The sequence below is a fragment of the Crocuta crocuta genome, unplaced genomic scaffold (assembly GCF_008692635.1).
Source record: "Crocuta crocuta isolate KB4526 unplaced genomic scaffold, BGI_CrCroc_1.0 scaffold356, whole genome shotgun sequence".
Lineage (NCBI taxonomy): Eukaryota > Metazoa > Chordata > Mammalia > Carnivora > Hyaenidae > Crocuta > Crocuta crocuta.
In genome coordinates this window covers 497,694-517,491 of record NW_027527550.1, presented here as the reverse complement: position 1 = coordinate 517,491, position 19,798 = coordinate 497,694, and the positions used below count along the sequence as shown (strand labels likewise).

Here is a 19,798-nt window from a genome sequence, read left to right as displayed (position 1 = left end):
GTGTGGATGTTCTTAGCAGTATTATTTGTAATAGTTCCAAGCTGGAAATAAGCAAAATATCAATTAGTAAAGAATAGAGGGAAAAAAATTGTGGTGTATTCAACTGGGGCACCTAGGCGCTCATTCAGTTGAACGTCCTACTCTTGATTTCAGCACAGGTAATGGGATCTCAGAGTTTGTGGGATCTCACGGTTTGTGGGATTGAAAAATAATTTTTTCTCCTTCTCTCTCTGCCTCTCTTATGCTCTCTCTATATAAAAATAAACTTTTAAAAATATTTCATTTTAATGAAATGAAATTAGATGAAATGAAATTAACAAGAAATAAATTATTGACATTCAACAACAGGAATAAATTCAAAAATATTTTACAGAGTGTTTATATTCTATAAAATGCTAAGCAAACACACAAAAAAGGCACAGCAAAAGTTTTGGAGTAAGGGGAGGGGGACTGGCTGCAAAGGGGCCCAAGGTAACTTTTTTCTTTTTTCAAGATTTTGGCAAGGTTGTATATCTTGGTTATATTGACAGTTTACACTGTGTGTGTGTGTGTGTGTGTGTGAGAGAGAGAGAGAGAGAGAGAGAGAGAGAGAGAAAATTCAACAAGATGTCCAACGAAAATGATGAGTCTCCTTTAATGCAAAGTAAACTTCAACAGAACTGATTTTAAAAGAATCCACAGAAGGAAAAGCAAGAAAGAATCTCCCTCATTATTCTGGTGGGTATAAAGAGTATGTGGGGGGGTCAGACAGCAAAAACACAGAGTACAAATGATGGCGTTTTTTAAGTCAGGCATTGCCCAAAGTCTATCTACCATTGTGAAGTAGACATGAACTCCCTGAAGAAAGTGTTTTATTTAGGTTATTTTTGGTACATCAACTGCATCTAACACAGTGTCTGATACATAGAAGTTGTTTGAGAAACATCTATTGAATGCATTAATTTCTGCCTTACCCTAATCAGATTAGCTCTGATTTATGGACTTTTTCTTTTTCATATTTGTGCAATTAGAGTTTGTGATTAATATACTTTTCCTCAACAGAGAGACTGAAGAGATAAAACTCCAAAATAAGAAATATTATAATTTATTGTATAAAATGGTGAATAAAAATCCTACTGCTGTTTCAAAAAATTATAATTAGTATAAAAAATAACCCAACTGTGATATGAGAGAAATCCTGGTAGGGCTACAAAATATATTGCATTGATAGCTAACACCTCAGGTGCCACAGCCCTTTCATATATATGGACGCTGGAAAGAAACTGACTTTCCACATTTCCCTTGAGGTAATGAGAAGATTCAGGATGCTGTGCCCAATGTGATACCCTGTGGATTCCATTTATGGACCTCCTATCTAAATACAACAGTACATCTCAATCCTCTCTCACACTTGCCTCTGAGCAACATTAAAAAGCGGGGAAAGAGTTTATCCTTCTATTTCTGTCTGCCTATGTTTCAGAAAACAAACCAGAAGGCAAGATGAAGGCAACCAGCATTTGCTGAGTTGCCAATTCACAAACTCTTATCAGTACACATACCATTTCTACAGTGTTGTGATGATTTCCACTTTGCAGTTTGGAAAATAGCCCAGGGACGTTATGCAACTCACTTAAGAGTAGGAAGAGCCTGTGTTTTATTAAGCTTCTGCTAGAAACCATTATTATGATTGAAAGAAAGTAAATTTTCACTTCCTGTTGTTGAATAATAATAGCTACTACTTGTGCAATTAACACATGCTAAACACTAGTATAAGTTGATAATTTACCTGTATATACTCATTACATTTTCAAATAACTATGTGATCTAGAAGCTATATTTAATCTCAGTTTAGGTGACAAATAAAGAAATATATATTTACTTATTTTGTTCAAATCCATACTGAAATTGACAGTCAGTATTAAACACAGAGGCCTGGATCTAGTCTCTTTTAATTGCCCCACAATTCTGCCTTTTCCATACTTTGAGCATAAAGATAGTGAACTCAGTTGTGAATAAAACACAGGCTTATGAATGCCTAACACAGGCAAGACCAATCCAAGTGTTCTCAGTTTTTTATTACTCAGAATATTTGAGTCTACTTCTCCTTTCAAACTAGCAGATAACTTTAAATGAGAAAAATTGTATACCCCATTAAGTAGCAATACAGCTTCCACTCTCATTAAATTGCTTATTAAAAATAAATATGAAAGTATTAGATTGTAATGTGGGTTTTTGTGTTTGTTTTTGACCTATTTTCTGAGCATAATGCTAAGTCATCAGCTTAGCTTTCTCCTTTTTTCCTATATTCACTTTGAAGTCAAAAGATATTTAAGTTGGTAAGTAGTAAAAGAAAAAAAACAAAAAACAAAAACAGAACAGAAATAGAACCAGAATCTGTGGGTCTGCTGATTAGTCAAAAGTGTATACATGGTTATGAAGTTGTGGGTGGCATATGTGTCACTGGCTGGAATGACCAGCATGACACTCACTCCTAGGACCCATGGAAGGAGAAGAACAAGTTGGAGTTTCCATATACAAGCCATGAGGAACTTGAACCTTTCCTCCCCAACAGAGAGAAACAAGGTTCATAACATTATTAACACTTTTCTCCAAGAATCATTCCCATCACCATCAATACCGTTCCTGATTTGGACAATCTTGTCTTTCCAGTCACTTCTCTTGCCTCTCTCTGCACGTACCACACATTTCAGAAAGTTCTTATGATGATTTATTTAATACTAACACATCTCCAAACTGCCCTCACTGATTCATTAGACTCTTTCTTTCTTCTTCTCTTCATTTCTACAAATATTTACCGGGTACCCTACCAAGCATAGGCTTTGATGTAATGCCTTCAAGGTCTAATCCATTGTCACTCTTACATGAAGCTTGTCCCAAGGTAGTGGTAATAGGTTAACTGATCTTTGACCCTCCCCTCACTGACCCACTCTCCGAAGAGCAGTTAATCCTTATAAAACATTTACCATATTGTATTAAAATTAGTTGTAAACTAGCTCATCACCCTTACTAGACTGAGAGCAGGACAACCTGTCATCCAGTTCTGACTTCCCTCTGCCTGCTACAAAATGTCAGCTGTGATGAGTGGAATGAAAAGGTTGGGGGGAGATGTTAAATGATCAATACAAATACCCTGGAGGTCTGTGTACTAAAGAAACACTAGTAAGTTACGTGAAAGGCTGAAGCTAAAGGGGGTCTTTAATTACCTGATTTCAAATGCTAGTTCTTTCCACCACCCCAATGTCTAGAGAATTTTAAAATTTAATGGAAGAAAAACATGGGCACCAGGCTGGCTCAGTCAGTAAAGCATGATTCTTGATCTTGAGGTTGTGAGTTTGAGCCTCAGAATGGGTGGAAAGATTACTTAAAAAGAAAAAGAAAACACTTTCACATCAGATTAATTAAATGCCTAAGACCTTACTTAAAGTGTGGCCCATAGACCATGAGAGTCAGCACTGTCTCTCAGAACTTGTTTGAAATGCAGAATCTCAAATCTCATCCTAGACGTACTGAATCTGAATATTCTTTTAACAAGATACACAGGTGATCCCTGTGCTAAAATTTATGAAACACCAACAGATCATCCTTATTTAGGAAAGCAGGGCACTATAATTAAAACAGCCAGAGTTGAAGGGCAACCTGTAAGAGTGTGCTTGATTGGGACCAAACTTTTGCAGACTAACATAACATTTAAATCTGAGCAGCATGCAAATAAAAGGGCTCAAATAAATTCAAATGTAAATATGGGATCACTGTTATCCACAATATATCTGAACTAAAAATAAATTTAATACATAAAGGAGGAGTCATGGACTATTTAGTTAACATTGTTCCTACTCAATCTGAAACAAAAAAATCCACTTTTAATAATATTATTTTAGAAGATTTTACAGCTGCTAATGAATAAATTATCAGTATATCAGCATTTAAAATTTGTCCAAGATAAAACCAAGCACGAAACCAAATTATTATAGCAAAAGCTTCTTATACATCTAAGATTAAAGACAATTTTCATCTATTATTTCCATGAATACTATTTCAAAGACAGTTGAAAAAGAGAATATAACCTTTTATATCTCTGATTCCAGACAATGGTCAAGTACAATTATGTTAAGAACCTGCATTCATTTCTTGGTCTCTACATTGGTTTCTTTTCTTTAATAAAGAAACTTCTGTAAAAATTTATTAGGAAAATATATATTCCAACAATTTCATTTTTGAAAAGCTACTAAGGGCATTTTCTCTTCCGAATGTTCTGAAGATTCTTTTGCCTTAATTTATACATAAATAAAATAAACACATTTGCCTAAAATGAAGGGGATGAACTTCTCTTTCCCTGGCTTTCAAGACAGTTCTATATTTTAAAGGAGAAAAAAAAGGGGGCCTGGAACGTAGTTATATACATCCAAGAGACTGCTGAGTATGAAGGCCTCAGTTGAGAATATGTGATGAATTTCTCAATGAGACTAAGTATGATTGTTTAGACTCTGAACAAGTGAGTTGGTATTATCATAAGAAATAAATTTCCCTCTGGAGAAAAACCAAAATCAAACTCAAAATCAATTCATTGATAATAAAATGTGTATAAAATATTATGTAGAATTCATTTGAGTATATAGTCTCATTTGACATATGTGTATTAATCCTATCTAGTTTACTGACAGAGGAGTTGATACCCAGTAAGACTAAAGGACTCCTTAAGCTCAGTTTCCAGGTAAGTGAAAAACCCAGACTCCCCCTGGGGCACCTGGATGGCTCAGTCATTTAAACTTCTGACTCTTGATTTTGGCTCAGGTCATGATCTCAGGGTTTGTGGGTTTGAAGCCCATGTCAGTCTCTGCCTGCCAGCACAGAGTCTTCTTGGGATTCTCTGTCTCCCTCTCTATCTGCTCCTTCCCTGCTAATTCCGCAGGTTCTGGCTCCCTCTCTCTCAAAAATAAAATAAACATAAGAAAAAAAGAACTTAGATCCCCTGACTAAGGGGATCATATATATTTTTAACAATCTCAATGTATATTTACTAAGGAAGAAGAAATGGACAAATGTTCAGGAGATGATGCTTAGGCCTGATATAAGTAACTTTCACATAGATATTAGTCAAAGCTGCAATACAATCTTCCATAAAAGTGTTGCCTTTCTCTTTGACCATGTCATGTCAAAGACATGGCCCCACTCCTAGGTCCCACAATTGGTGCCTCTTAATTGTGCCATGTGGTTTGCCTGACTTGTCACAAGAAGCACTAATGATATAAAAAGATTTTACCCAAAACATGTTCATAGAGTTTCTACATATCCTTCACTATAACCCACATGGATATTTTTAGCCTCAGGAAATCTTCTTACTTCTTTTTAAAGGTGAAGTAGCAATGATTGAGGGCAGGATGGTAAGATATGCTAGTTGTAACTTTGACAAAAGAAGAGATTATACAACTGGGAAGAAAACTGAAAAGCGTATGTTGGTGACTGTAAATTTTGGCTTCTGGCTAAGTAGCATGGCTTCAGAGCACTGAGATGATTTTCACTGCCTACTCAAATAATACACCCCACTCACCTTCCTAGTTTATTTTACTGTTAACAATAAATTGAATTCTACCTTAGCCTAAGATAACAAATGTATCTAGGACTGAAAAACAATTACATTATGAACTTAAATTCTCCTTCAGAAGAAGTGTACAAGAGGGGGCATAGAGGATAGAAAGGGAAAATAGAGACAAAGAATGAAAAAAACAAAACAGAAGACTGTGGGAAAAACACATTACTTTATAGATATGAACCTGGCATCTCTGTGGGAATAAGATAGGCATACAAAAAAAATCAACTATGTATTTTTTGTTTGTTTGAGACATAAAATTCCCAATGTGCAGTTAACACTCAATGTTAATTTAAAAATTTTAAAAATTACTAACAAAATGAATTCATTAAAGAAACAAATCTCTGGGGGATCCTGGGTGGCTCAATCCGTTAAGAGTAGGACTTTTGATTTCAGCCCAGGTCATGATCTTAGGACCATGCTTAAGATTCTCTCTCCCTCTCTTCTCTGTCCATAACCACCCCCCCCACCACAAAAACAAAGCAACCCACATCTCTGATTAATTTTTCAAGCAAAAAATCAGCTATAATCAGAAATGAGAAAGGATTCTCCAACAGTCAGAATTTCCTAAGAAAGAAAAATCTGCCTTAGAATGTTGAGAACCTTTGTAACTAAACATTTACCATGAGAGGCTATGCCCTCAGGAAGATTAGCCAGTATCTCTCAAGGGACTGGAATCGGAGGTGTTATGGGATCCTTCTAAAGTGAAGGTTCTTGGGGCGCCNTCTCTCTCCTAGAAATAAATAAAACATTAAAAAAAAATTTAAAGTGAAGGTTCTTACACTGGTAAAAACATATGCAATATGCTGATCTGATTTGTTTCTAAAATGGAGTTTGTTGGGGTGCCTGGGTAGCTCAGTCGGCTGAGCGTCCAACTTCAGCTCAAGTCATGATCAGTTTGTCAGTTCGAGCCCTGCATCAGGCACTGTGCTGACAACTCAGAGCCTGGGACTTGCTTCTGATTCTGTGTCTCCCTCTGCCCCTCCTCTGCTCATGCTCTCTCTCTCTCTCTCTCAAAAATAAACATTAAGAAAATTTTTTTAAATGGGTTTTTTTAAGTCTAAATGGCAGTAGCAGAGGCTAAGATAACCTGGAATCTCTCTTTAAGAGTTATACTAGTGGCAATGACTGAAGGGGAGGTGCTGCTGTAGTAAAAGACGCCCAGTGTATACACTACTTAGAGATTCTGCTGGTGCCTTCGGAAGCTGTACGTGCCTGTGATGAACTATGAAATTGATGGAGAGCTCTCCTTTTTAAAATTCCTCTAAATTGTGTCTGTTGCTGCAGCTTTCTATGCAATTACCTTCCGTGGTAATTGGCTTCTGTTATGCACAGGTTACCAAACACCCTAGTAACTGAGTAACAGCAATGAAATGAAATAAAATAAATCAAATGAATTCACAAATATACTCCTGAAATATCTCCTGTCATGACAAAGGGGAACATCTAAACTTGCTGCCAAAAGAAGTATCCAAACAAGAATAATGACTTGCTCTTGTCTTCTCAAATTACATTTGGCATCACCATTAGGACAAAGGATATGGAACACAAGTAATTTTTTAAAAAATGTGTAATGAGTGAAATTACTGTATGTTTTTTTCACTGTTCTTTTTTTTAATTTTACATTAAAAATAACAGTGTATGTTTAGATGAGGCGCCTGGGTGGCTCAGTCGGTTGTGTCTGACTTTGGGTCAGGTCATGATCTCACCATTTTTGAGCCCTGCATGGGGCTCTGTGCTGACAGCTGAGAGCCTGGATCCTGCTTCAGATTCTCTATCTCCCTAGTTTTCTTCTGCTCCCTCACTTATACTCTTCTGTCTGCCTCTCTCTCTCAAAAAATGAATAAAACATTAAAAATTTTAAAAAGAATGTATATTTAGAACGGAAATATTACTGTAATTAGATTTTAATTAGAGACGAAAAGCCACTTGAGGATGTTTGTATGTCCCTGAGCAGTACTTCTATAGGGTACTCAAACTTTACTCTACAAAACACTGTAATCTCTTTTTTTTTGTTGTTTTCATAATTTCTAATCTATAAATTCGAACCTAAGATCAGTTCTGATCAGAAATGTGTTGACCTTTCAATGTACTCAGAAGAAACAGAGGATGTCTCACACGTGCATGTGTAAACATACCTAAAATAAAACCACTTAGGACCTAAAGAAATCAGTGCATCAGTGGGCAGGCAGATGTGCTTGGGTCTGGAATGGTAGTATTCCAGGCAAGTCCCAGAAGGAGAGTGATTCCCCCCAAAGGCCTCATGATGGTGCCACTTTCTACATATGCTCCAAGCAAGGGAATGTGCCCCCAGCTGAAAGTAATGAAGATCGGAGTCCCTCTCAGTGGAAGGGTAGCTTGTTAAGCCTATCTAACACATGCAACATGATAAACAGGACAAGAAGAGCTGGAGAGAAGGTCAGCGATCCAAGGCTCCCCCCACCCTCTCAGACCAAGTGAGAAATGTTCCAGGGCTGGTCTAAAGTATCTTGTCTTCACTACGATTTTTTACCCAAGGTTTCCCACTCGTGCCTTATTCTCTAACATTCCTTTGCATAAAGACCACTTCTCTTTGAAATATATTTAACAATTATTATTTACTGCAACAGTAAGACATGGTGAGGCAATCTTGCAGAGCGGCTCTGTAGAAACCGAAGACTGGCTCCAGGCACACTATTTAGAGCTCATTCAGGAATGGCAAATAGGTTCATGTTAAGTACCAACTGTGACCTTTAGCATCGGCTTCAAAGCTCAGAATGAGAATGATTTTGAGGCTAGATCCAAGCTCAGTGGGAAAGAGCACTGTGACATGTGAGCAAATGATGGAACAGGCGCAGGGTGTGGGGCGGAGATACACAAAGATATGCATATTTTAAAATGTATTTACAAGGGCTGCCTGAAAGCATTTAAAATATTTTGTCTTCCTGTGAGATGTGACATAACATTTTTTTTCAAATCCTGAATTAATGGTAAAATTTGGTTAAAATGGTAAAATGTAAAACCACTACATAAGGTTGTAAACACTTCCTAACAATCGTTTCTAATATAACCACCAACCTGGCAGATAATACATCTCAGTTTTCTAATAAGTAAACAGACAAAGAGAAAGAAATGAACTAGCATGATTTGTGCCTGGTAACAGCTGAGAATGGTAGAAGGTAAGGGCCAATATACAAACCAATGGTCCTTAAACTGTTAAACTTCGGGTTTTCATAAAACATTTGATAATCTGATAGTTTATATGAACGCCACTCTAAGAATATTCCACATGGAAACCTATGAAAATTATGAGCGAATTCTAAGGAGTCAATGCCTCCCTGAAATCCATCCAGTGATTTCAAATCCCTCACTAAAGAATGAAGACATCTTATTCAAATGGAAAGAACTTTGGTCAGTGCCTGACAGATAATACAGGTTCAATCAATAATTTTGAACAAATGAATGAACATGAAGTCAGGAAACTCAAATGGAAGTTGTACAATCATAGATAATTCACTTTAAAACTCTAGACTTGGTTTCTGAAAAAGACCTGCACTTTTGGTGATAGTAATTGAAGAATCCCACTGTTTCTGGAGAAAATTCCACGTTTACTAAATTTCAATTTGTTACAACTTCTGATAAGAAACGTGTCCTTTTATATATAACCTGTGTATCTATTCCATCATCAGGTAAATCATGAAAAAAAATCAGTGAGGCTTGTTGGCTTTTGTGTTTTAAGCACGGATGCAACAAGTCTGAAAAGTTGTTTTGATCTGGAGGTCAATGAAGTTTCTCATGTGTCCTATTCTGTTGTTTAAAAACAAGTATGGAGGATCACAATATAGGGAGTCAGAAAAGAAACTTCTGTCCCAAGAAATTGCCAATTCTAAACTGAAAGCAGCATATTTTTGCACTGAAAAATGCTTATTTTTTTTAAGTAAATGCATTGAGTTTTAGCTGCCAACAGATGTGATTGTGGGGTTTTTTTTGTCATCAAGTTATATTTCCAGCCCTTTAGATATTTCAGTGTACTAGAAAATATTTCTTGAAAGTATAATCTATAAATAGCCCTAAGAAACACAATAGAATATAACTGGGAAGAATGTAATATAGAGGAGTCAAAGACTGGGATTAGAATAAAACTGCCACTTCCTAGTTTTGTGATTTCAGACAAGTCTTTTAATATCTCTAGGCTTTGTTTCTCTGCTCACAATAAAGTGATATTATTACTTGCCCCGACTGATGTGTAGAATTATTTTAAACCACATATGAATGTGTTTTGAAAACCTTAAGAAGTTTGTCAAATCAAGTAAGAAAGTAAAATCAGTAACCCTTCTAACCTCTTCTGCATGGTGCCTACATTTTAGGGACAAAGCTCATTTAGCTGGAGATAAGATGACACTTGTAACAAATGACTGGCACCAAAAATGCTTTTGCTCATTAAAAAATGGTTGAGCACATAAATGAGAGAAATGTAAGATAATAAGAGGCAGATGCACAAAAATTACCTTAAATTACACAGGGGTTTAACAATTACGGGGCAACTGCTTCACAAATTCCCTTAGGGAAGAATCAAATCTTCAGAAAATAATCTGATATTTGCTGGTATTCATACATGGAAATTCACGTGACAATGTCCCTGCTTTCAGGAGCAGATAACCATGGGGATATCAAGTTGGGCACATCTGGTTTCTAGAGAAAATACCAATGAGAACACCCGCCATGTTGATGTCTGAGTTTCAGAGAATGGATATATCTGGTCTGTCACCAATCTGCTGCAATAAGTATCAGCATGTTGATACAATGATACAATTATATACTATGAAATAATTATCAATGTAATAACTATAAAGCTCTGTCAAGTCAAATATACTTGACACAATACTCTAACAAGTCCAATTGTAAATGAATGAATGCATAAATGAGTGAATCTACTATGATGGTTTCAATCAGTTAACAAATTTGCTTTCTAGATTTTTATTACTTTTTAAAATCTTTATTTATTTTTGAGAGAAAGAAAGAGAAGGGGGTTGAGGAACAGAGAGAGAGAGAGGGAGACACAGAATCTAAAGCAGGCTCCAGGCTATGAGCTGTCCGCACAGAGCCCAATACAGGATTCGAACTCATGAACGGTGAGTTCATGACCTGAGCTGAAGTTGGACGTTTAACCAACTGAGCCATGCAGGTGCCCCGGGAAATTAGCTTTTTAAGTAAATATTTTGGTGGCCTTTATTATCAAACCTCTGAAGGCGTCAATTCCCTCATTGTTACATGGATCTCACAACTTCTCTGTTTGACAGGGGTTGTCATGAGGATGTGATAATGTGCTTAACAGCACTGGATACAGTATCAAATGTTAAATATATATAAGGCACAGTGATTTTCATCCTGTTTCCTATTTTTGTAGAATGAAATGAAAAGGCTATCTTGCTTTTTTCCATAGTAAAAAATCCTAAAGTGAAATTAAGTTTGTAAATCCAAGTGAACAGTTAAAATCTCTAGCAATTTTACTACCCAATGCTTGTGATCTTTAAAAATTACAGTAGCCAAGATATGGAAGCAGCCTAAGTGTCCATAGGTATACAAATGGATAAGAAAGATGTGGTGTATATATACATACATATACACCCAATGGAACATCACACAGCCATAAAAAGGACGGAATTGTGCTATTTGCAACAACATGGATAGACCTAGAGGGTATTATGCTAGGTAAAATAAATCAGACCAAGAAAGCCAAATGCTGTATAATTTCACTCAAATATGGAATCCAAAAAGACAAAAAAGAAACAAATAAATAAAAAGCAGAATCTAACCTACAAACACAGAGAACAAACTGATGGTTGTTGGGGGGGGAGGATTGTGGGGGGTGGGCAAAATGGGTGAAGTGGTGTGGCAGATACAGGCTTCCAATTATGAAATGAATAAGTCATGGGAATAAAAGGCACAGCATAGGGAATATAGTCAATGGTATTGTAAAGTTTGGTATAGTGACAGATGGTAGCTACACTTGTGGTTAGGACAGCATAACATATAGGGAAGTTGAATAACTATGTTGTATACCTGAAACTAATGCAACATTGTATGACCACTAAAATAAAAAGATATATATATAACTTTATTTTTATCACTAGACTGTAAACCCTTTGAAGGCAGTAATTTGATTACTTTACCAGTTTATTTCAAACACTGAATGGCACATGCTATCATTAAACTGGTTTTATGCAATAAATAACAGAAACAAACACAAAAGTAGTATGACTCAGTGGAAATCTAATTTAATGTGATAATTCTTTTTATGAAAAAATAGAATATATACAATTTGAATGTCTTGGAATATTAGAATGTGGGGTAAAGGATAGGTATCGGGACCAAATACTGCCCATCTGAAACCTAGGTCAGGACATTGACAAAGAGTTCATAAATACTAGAGGACAAAGCAAGATGGAATATTCAATATGTGCTACAACTAGAAAGCAGTAGGAAGATGAACAAGGTTTTATACAGTGAAGAAAGTAGACACACGACCAAATGAAGAGCTACCCACAGGGGAAACCATAGGAAGAGAGAAAGAAAAACAATAACAACAAAAAAAGGCAGGGGAAGAAGATTGACAGACCCTGTATATGAACATATATGATAGATGTGAATCCTTCCTCAGTTATACACTATAATAGTGAAGACCATTAACTTTTTGTACACTGATGCACACATACACACACACACCTTATCATATGGATGTATATGTATATATATGCATATGTATATACACACACAGATCTACTACCTCAATATTGGACCTAAATTGTTTTGAGGAGTAAATGAGATAATGCATATAAAACATAGTGGGGCACCTGAATGGCTCAGTTGGTTGAGTGGCCAACTCATGATTTCGGCTCAGGTCATGATCTTACAGTTATAAGACTGAGCCCTGAGTCAGGCTCCATGCTAAGTGCTGAGTGTTGAGCCTGCTTAAGATTCTCTCCCTATCTCTGCCTTTGACCCTGCCCCTCTTGCATACACATGTGCATGCTCTTTCATGCTCTCTCTCTCTGTCAAGAAATTTTTAAAAAATGCATAGCAAAGTCTCTTAAAAGTGCATAGTGTTCAGTATAGGCCAGTTGTTATTATTATTCGAGATTTTCTGTTTTATAGATACAAGATTACACATTTAGATAGAAGCAGTAAAATTCTTTTAAAAAACATATTTTGGACATATTTACCAACAAAATGCCATGCCTTATTTTACATAAATATACACATACTATAAGCACAATATTAAATGAGGATTGATAGTATACTTATGATTTAAAGACAAAATGTTAGCAAAATGACAGGCTGAACAAAACCTTCAACAAAGGCAAAAATAGGTCAATCTCCACACGGAGAAAGTCAGTTAAGGAAACTTGTCATGACCAAAATGTATGTGCAAGAAGCTTTCTATTCAGGCTATATCTAATCCCCAGTTTATAGGACAGGAAAGTGAGATCAGATCTAATTTCCGGTTAAACTCAGCAATATTTCCTTTTGAGAATCTGATAACAAAACTCAAATTGTCATTTCCTACTTCACTAGGGAAGTTGATAAATTCAATTTCTGGTAACTGGGAGCATTACAGATATTGTTTTGAAATTACCAAAACAAAAGTGAGGAAATGAAATTAAATGGCTTACGTTTTAAAATAAATGTCTAAGCTCCCAGTAATCATTTTACGGCAAATTAAAATAGTAATTTTCCTTTTATAACCTCTGAACAACGAAGTTTGTTACTGCTTTATTGTGGGTATTATTGACTTAATTACAACACTGGACTGAATTCACTAAAATTCATATGTGAAAGGCCTAACTCCCAATGTGACTTCACTTGAAGGAGGTAATTAAGTTTAAAAAAGGTGATAAGGGTGTGGACCTCATCCTGTCCCAGTGGGATTAATGTCCTTATAAAGAGAGACACCAGAGAGGTTGCTCACTCTCCCTATGAGGACACAGTGAAAAGCTGGCTGGCTGCCAACCAAGAATGATCTCAGACTTTCCAGCCTCTAGACTCTGAGAAAATAAATATTGTCTAAGCCACCCAGTTTATGACATTTAAAAAAAAAAAAATTAACGTTTTTTTATTTATTTCTGAGAGAGAGGGAGAGACAGCATGAGCAGGGGGGGTTCAGAGAGAGAGGGGACACAGAAGTTGAAACAGGCTCCAGACTCTGAGCTAGCTGTCAGCACAGAGCCTGACGCGGGGCTTGAACCCATGAACAGTGAGATCATGACCTGAGCCAAAGTTGGCCACCCAACTGACTGAGCCACCCAGGCGCCCCGACATTTTTTTATGTCAGCCTGAGCAGACTAATATATTTACTTCCTTATTATTCCTGCTTCTTTAATGAGAATACCCTGAACTAAAGAAGTCTTAATTAAACACATTTCTTTTTTCTTACTGTACAGATGGTAGAGTCACCTTTTATAATTTTCTTAGGAGAGGTGACCTCAGCAAGATGGGGGGCTAGGAGATCCCAACAATTGTCTCTCGAATAAAAACAACAATAATAACAAATCAACAACTACAAACAGATGACAATAGCTCAGAGGACAGCTGTGAGCTACAATGAAGCAGCAGCCCAAACACTGTGAAACTCAAAAACTGAGGATGGTCACATAGAAAACATAGGGAAGCATTTATCTATGTCACCCCATCTCCCCCAGTCCAGAGCAGCTCAGTGTCAGGAGGAATCTCTATAGAGGAACTTAACTCCACAGGAAAAGAGAGAACAGGAGGGGCTCCAGCAAGCCTCACCACTGTGGATGTTTGTAGCCTTTGTTACCAAGGTTCCCATAGTCTTGTCTAGTGCTGATCCCAAATGATGGAGCCTTCCGGAGTCCCTGCTGCTACATTTCCTCCCCATGGCTGGAGCTGTTGGTGCCATGAGATTTGCCCTCAGGGTCCCCAAATCTCACATTCTGGGATTGGGATGCCTCGGTGCTTTGCCATGAATGTGACCAGAGCTGCCACTGCTCTTAGCCATGCCTTCTGAGTTCCCATGTTCTGGCTCTGACCTGTCTTTGTTGAGGACCACCTGATTGATACTCTGAAGGCCCACCCCTGAATCTCAGGTCATGGTTCTGGCCTGTCAGTGCCAAGATAGTGCTGCTGCTGCTGCTGCTCTGAACACCACTCCCTAGGTCTCAACGCAGAGCTTTACACACACAATGAGGGAACAATAGTCTCCTCAATAAATGATGTTGGGAAAACTAGACAGGCACATGCAAAAGAGTAAAACTGGTCCCCTGTCTTTTTATCAGTCATAAAAATTACCTTGACATGGACCAAAGACTTAAATTTAGGACCTGCAACCATATAATTCCTAGCATAAAGCACTGGGAAAAGGATTCTTGACATTGGTCTTAGCAATGATTTTTTGGATAAGAAGACAAAAGTTAAGGACAACAACAGCCAAATAAACCAGCAGGAATACATCAAATTAAAGAACTTCTGTACTAAAAGAAAACAATCAATAAATTGAAAAAAGGAACCTACAGAATAGAAGAAAATATTTGTAAACCCATATATCTGATAAGGGGTTAATATCCAGAATGGCCAACAGATATATGAAAAGGAGCTCAACATCAGCAATCATTAGGGAAATGCAAATCAAACCATGATGAAATATCACCTCACACCTGTTAGTATTGTTATTTTCAAAAAGATAAGAGATATCAGATGTTGGGACAGATGTGGAGAAAAGGGAATCCTTATCATCGTTGATGGGAATGTAAATTAGTATGCTATTACAGAAAACAGTATCTTGGTTCCTTAAAAAATTAAAAAGAAACTTCTAGTTATAAAATAAGTAAGTCCTGGAGATGAAAAGATGAGCACCTTTATATGGTGAGCACTGAGTAATATACAGAACTGTCAAATCACTATGTTGTGCAAAAAATATATATATATACACACACACACAAGATACATATATATTATAAAAAACATATATATACACACGTATATGTACATATATATGTATATATATATATACACACACACAAAGGAATATATAAAGGAAACTACCATATGATACAGTAATCCTACTTCTGTGCATATATCTAAAAAATTTAAATCAGTATCATGAAGAATATCTGCATAGCCATGTTCATTAGAGCATAATTCACAATAGCTAAGACATGGAATCGGCCTAAATGTCCTTCAGTATATCAATGGATAAAGAAAATGCGGTAGCCTCAATAGAACAGTATTCAGCCATAAAAAAGGAAGAAAATCTTGGCATTTGTGACAGCATAGGTGGACCTGGATAGTATTAGGCTAAATGAAATAAGCCAACCACATAAGCTAAGAGAAAGGAAAATACTGATGGTATCACTTATATGTGGAATCTTAAAAAAAAAAAAAAAAAAGCTGATTTTTAGAAAAACAGCAGAAGGGAGACAAGGGAAATGGGGGGATGGATGTCAAAGCTTAGAAATTTGCATTTATAAGAAAAATAAGTTCTGAGAATAATATGTAACAGCATGGTATTGTATAACTTAAAGTTACTAACAGATCTAAATCATTCTCACTACAAACACACACACACATACACACACACACACACACACATAATTATCAGAAGTGATAAATGTGTTAATAATCTTGATCTTGGTAATCATTCCACAGGTTTATGAATATCAAATAATCATGTTGTACACTTCAAATATTTATGATTACATTCATCAAGTATTCTTCAAAAAAAGTAAAAAATTCTAACCTCAAAAACAGTATACTGTTAATAACACTGAAATTGTTCAATAATTTTAGCGAATTGTTTTATAGTTATATATGTTTGATAAAAACAATATCTCAAGTTAAAAATAACAACACTATTTTCATCATAGTTTAAGTTTAAATCTCAACACACACATATATGAATACACAGATGCGCAAGTATGTATAAAGTTAAGTCACTTGGCATACAGATATGAAACATTTTAGATTTTTACAAAGAAATAAAGGATGTTTTATGTTTTAAAATTATATGAAAAAGGAGAATATATAACAAATTCTATATTAACAAATATATTAATCATAAGGCAGATTATGCCTAATATAAAAGGAAGTAAATAGAAATATAAAATATTTCTAAGTATTGTGTGTTTTGAGTGATGGTTTTTTTTTAGTGTTTTTTTAACTTTATATTTTTTAGTATTTTTCTACAAAAAGAAAATAATTCTTTTGAAATTAAATAATTGTATATATAAAGGCAAAATGGAGAGTATATATTTTACAGAACGTCATCTCCAAATGGAATCAGAGAGAATAAAAAGGAACTCAAGTCTTGGGTAACTAACAGTCAGTAGGGCCTCACTTCTTCCTTTAACAGAGAATGTTTACTACTACCTCTGGCAGACTTCCAAATCAAAAGCCAGTTCTCAAACATTAATAAGAACATTGAATTCATCAACATGTCTGACAATTGTCAGTACATGCCATTATTTTTAAAATATATTTGAAGTGTTTCAGCAGCACTCATTGCTTCTTCAAAGCCTATCTTTAATAAAAACCATCAAATCTATTCAAAATTGAACAGATTTTCAGGGAACCTACTTGAAACAGAATCCTCTATTACTCATCTATGAGTTCAGCAAACTATTACCAAAGATATTCTGTGGGTTCATTTTCAAAGGTGCAGGCAGTCACATGCCCTTTGGGACTACATATATGAATTTCTACTATGTACCGTCATGACACATCTATTTCTGTATGCACATATGTATATACACATGCCTATATGTATGTATGTATTCATTTACTCATTCGTCATATGTTTATGTAAGACCTAAAATGTACACTGTTGATATAGTAGTAGGCAAATCAGATGAGTGAATGCTATGAAGATGAATGAATGAATATTGTTTCACAATGGAAGCTGAAAACACTAAGGTCTCACTTGTTTTGCACGGTTACATGACCATGTTTGGAGAAGCATCTTAAAAAATTCTTCTCTCTTATAAAAATTATGAGACTGAAGGGAAATTGCCCTTTCCTTTTCTTCTTCAACTTTGTACAAAATTGGACAAAGGCAGCATATAAATCTTTAACCACTATCATACACAATGAGGGATCAAAACTTAGAATCTAAGTCAGTAGGTTGAGGATCATGATATGGAAAGGTAGAAAAAATAAAAACAGTTGGCCTTGTTGACATTGCTTAGTTACTGAATAAGCTAAAATGTGTCATGTTTATAGACGACTCATTATCTCATTTAACAAAACTCTTGCTGATAAACAGCACTTTAGAGTGTATATGCTGAAGGAATTCTAATTTACGCAACCTCATGGTCATACACAATTCACCTGATTTCATATATAAGTGCTTCTTTCAAAGAGACAAAGACTTACAAATAATGTCTTATTTTCAAGTCATAAAGATTTTCAACAAAACCTGATTTTGGTAATTTCTGAAAGTTGATACATTACTAATGTATATTCAACAACCGGTTTAATATGAAGAAGTAAATCACTGAATTATTGGATCTTTTCAATCACTTCTCCCAAATATTCTTCAATTTGGGAAATTAAATTAAAAAGGTTTAAAAAGCTCACATGACTTATCTTTACATAAATTTCTCAACCTGCTACCTAAAACTTGTCAGCTCTAGGGATCTTGGATCTCTTTTCTTACAGTCCTGATATTATTCAGTTAAGCTAATTCACAGAGAACTAGAAATTTCTGTGCAAATTAACACACACACACACACAGAGACATGCACACTTTTTTTTTTTCCAATTTCAATTATTTACTGTTGACGACTATGAAAAGGTAAGGCCAACCTGAATATAAGAGTTAAAATACTCGGAGCTCGAGTCTCAATATGAAAGATTAAAGGTAGATAGACAAATGCCTTGGATTTATACTTTTATCTACTTATCACATAAAATGAACAGAGTAATGAGAGGCAGGGGTCTATAAACATTAATGAGAATTAATTCACATTTTTCTTGTGTGTTCAGGAAATATGTTGCTGTAAATGAGGTAAAAGAAATGGAAAGTAGCCTATTCATGTAAGAGCCAATGGGAAGATATGCCCAGATTCATACTTCCCATGGAATGAGTATTTAATAAATACTGGTTCACATAATAGGAACACCTTCCCCTGACTCTGAACCAAAAGTAAAGGGACTAAGGAAGAGAAATGTGTCATTTGTTTTCACTGGAAAAATTGTAGGTTTTTCTAACATTAAGTAAAATGAGACATTATCTCTCTTAAACATAAACCTAGCATTTGTAGATCGGGCTGATCATTGTAATGAAAATATTTTTTAAAAATATTACACAAGATGTAATTTGCACTTATTATTTATTGTGATAATTAAGCAAGTTATTATTCCTACTCCTAAAAGCCTAGTATTGCATCATCCTACTACATTTGGAAATACACATGTACCACAAGCACAACCACTAAAGACACTTGCCTCTTGGCTCCTCCTGCTCAAGGGAGATCAAAGAAAGTACCTGTTTACGTTTCATCTTGCTGCTGTAACAAACTACCATGAATTAAGGGGCTTAAAAAAAACACAAATTTGGGGCACCTGGGTGGCTCAGTCGGTTAAAGCATCCAACTTTGGCTCAGGTCATGATCTCACAGCTTGTGGGTTCGAGCCCCGCATCGGGCTCTGTGCTGACAGCTCACAGCCTGGAGCCGGTCTTCGGATTCTGTATCTCCCTCTCTCTCTGACCCTCTCCTGATCACGCTCTCTCTCTCAAAAGCAAATAAAACATTAAAAATTTAAAAAAAAACACACCGATTTATTCTCATATAGTTCTGAAAGTCAGAAGTCTGAAATAAATTTTATGGGACTAAGATCAAGGTGTTCATAGGGCTGTTTTTCTCCAGAGGCTACAAGAAGGAAATATTTTACATTGTCTTTCCTCCTCCAGCTTCTGTGATCACAACAACCTTTTTATTTAGGCTTTCTTGTCTCACTACAATAAGGACTTGCATGATTATATTTAGATCTTGCCTGGATGTTTTGGAATAACCTTCCTATCTGAAGACCCTTAATTTAATCACCTCTGTAAAATCTTCTTTCCCATTAGGAGTAATATTCACAGCTTCCAGGAATTAGCAAGTAGATATCTTTGGGGGGAGGGTCACTATTCCATAGTTTGTGGTAGATGTCTATCTATACACAGATGTTGACTGATTGTTGATGAAAATCAATCAACAATGATTAAACATGAAG

The 19,798-nt window shown here is 35.8% G+C and overlaps 1 protein-coding gene across 1 annotated transcript in view; it reads right to left on the bottom strand.

Annotated features, from left to right (window-relative positions):
* Positions 1-19,798, bottom strand: part of LOC144234778 (leucine zipper protein 2-like) — a gene marked incomplete at its 3' end in the record, with an annotated part of 391,662 nt that overhangs the window by 36,566 nt on the left and 335,298 nt on the right. The gene's annotated exons all lie outside the window — the stretch shown is intronic.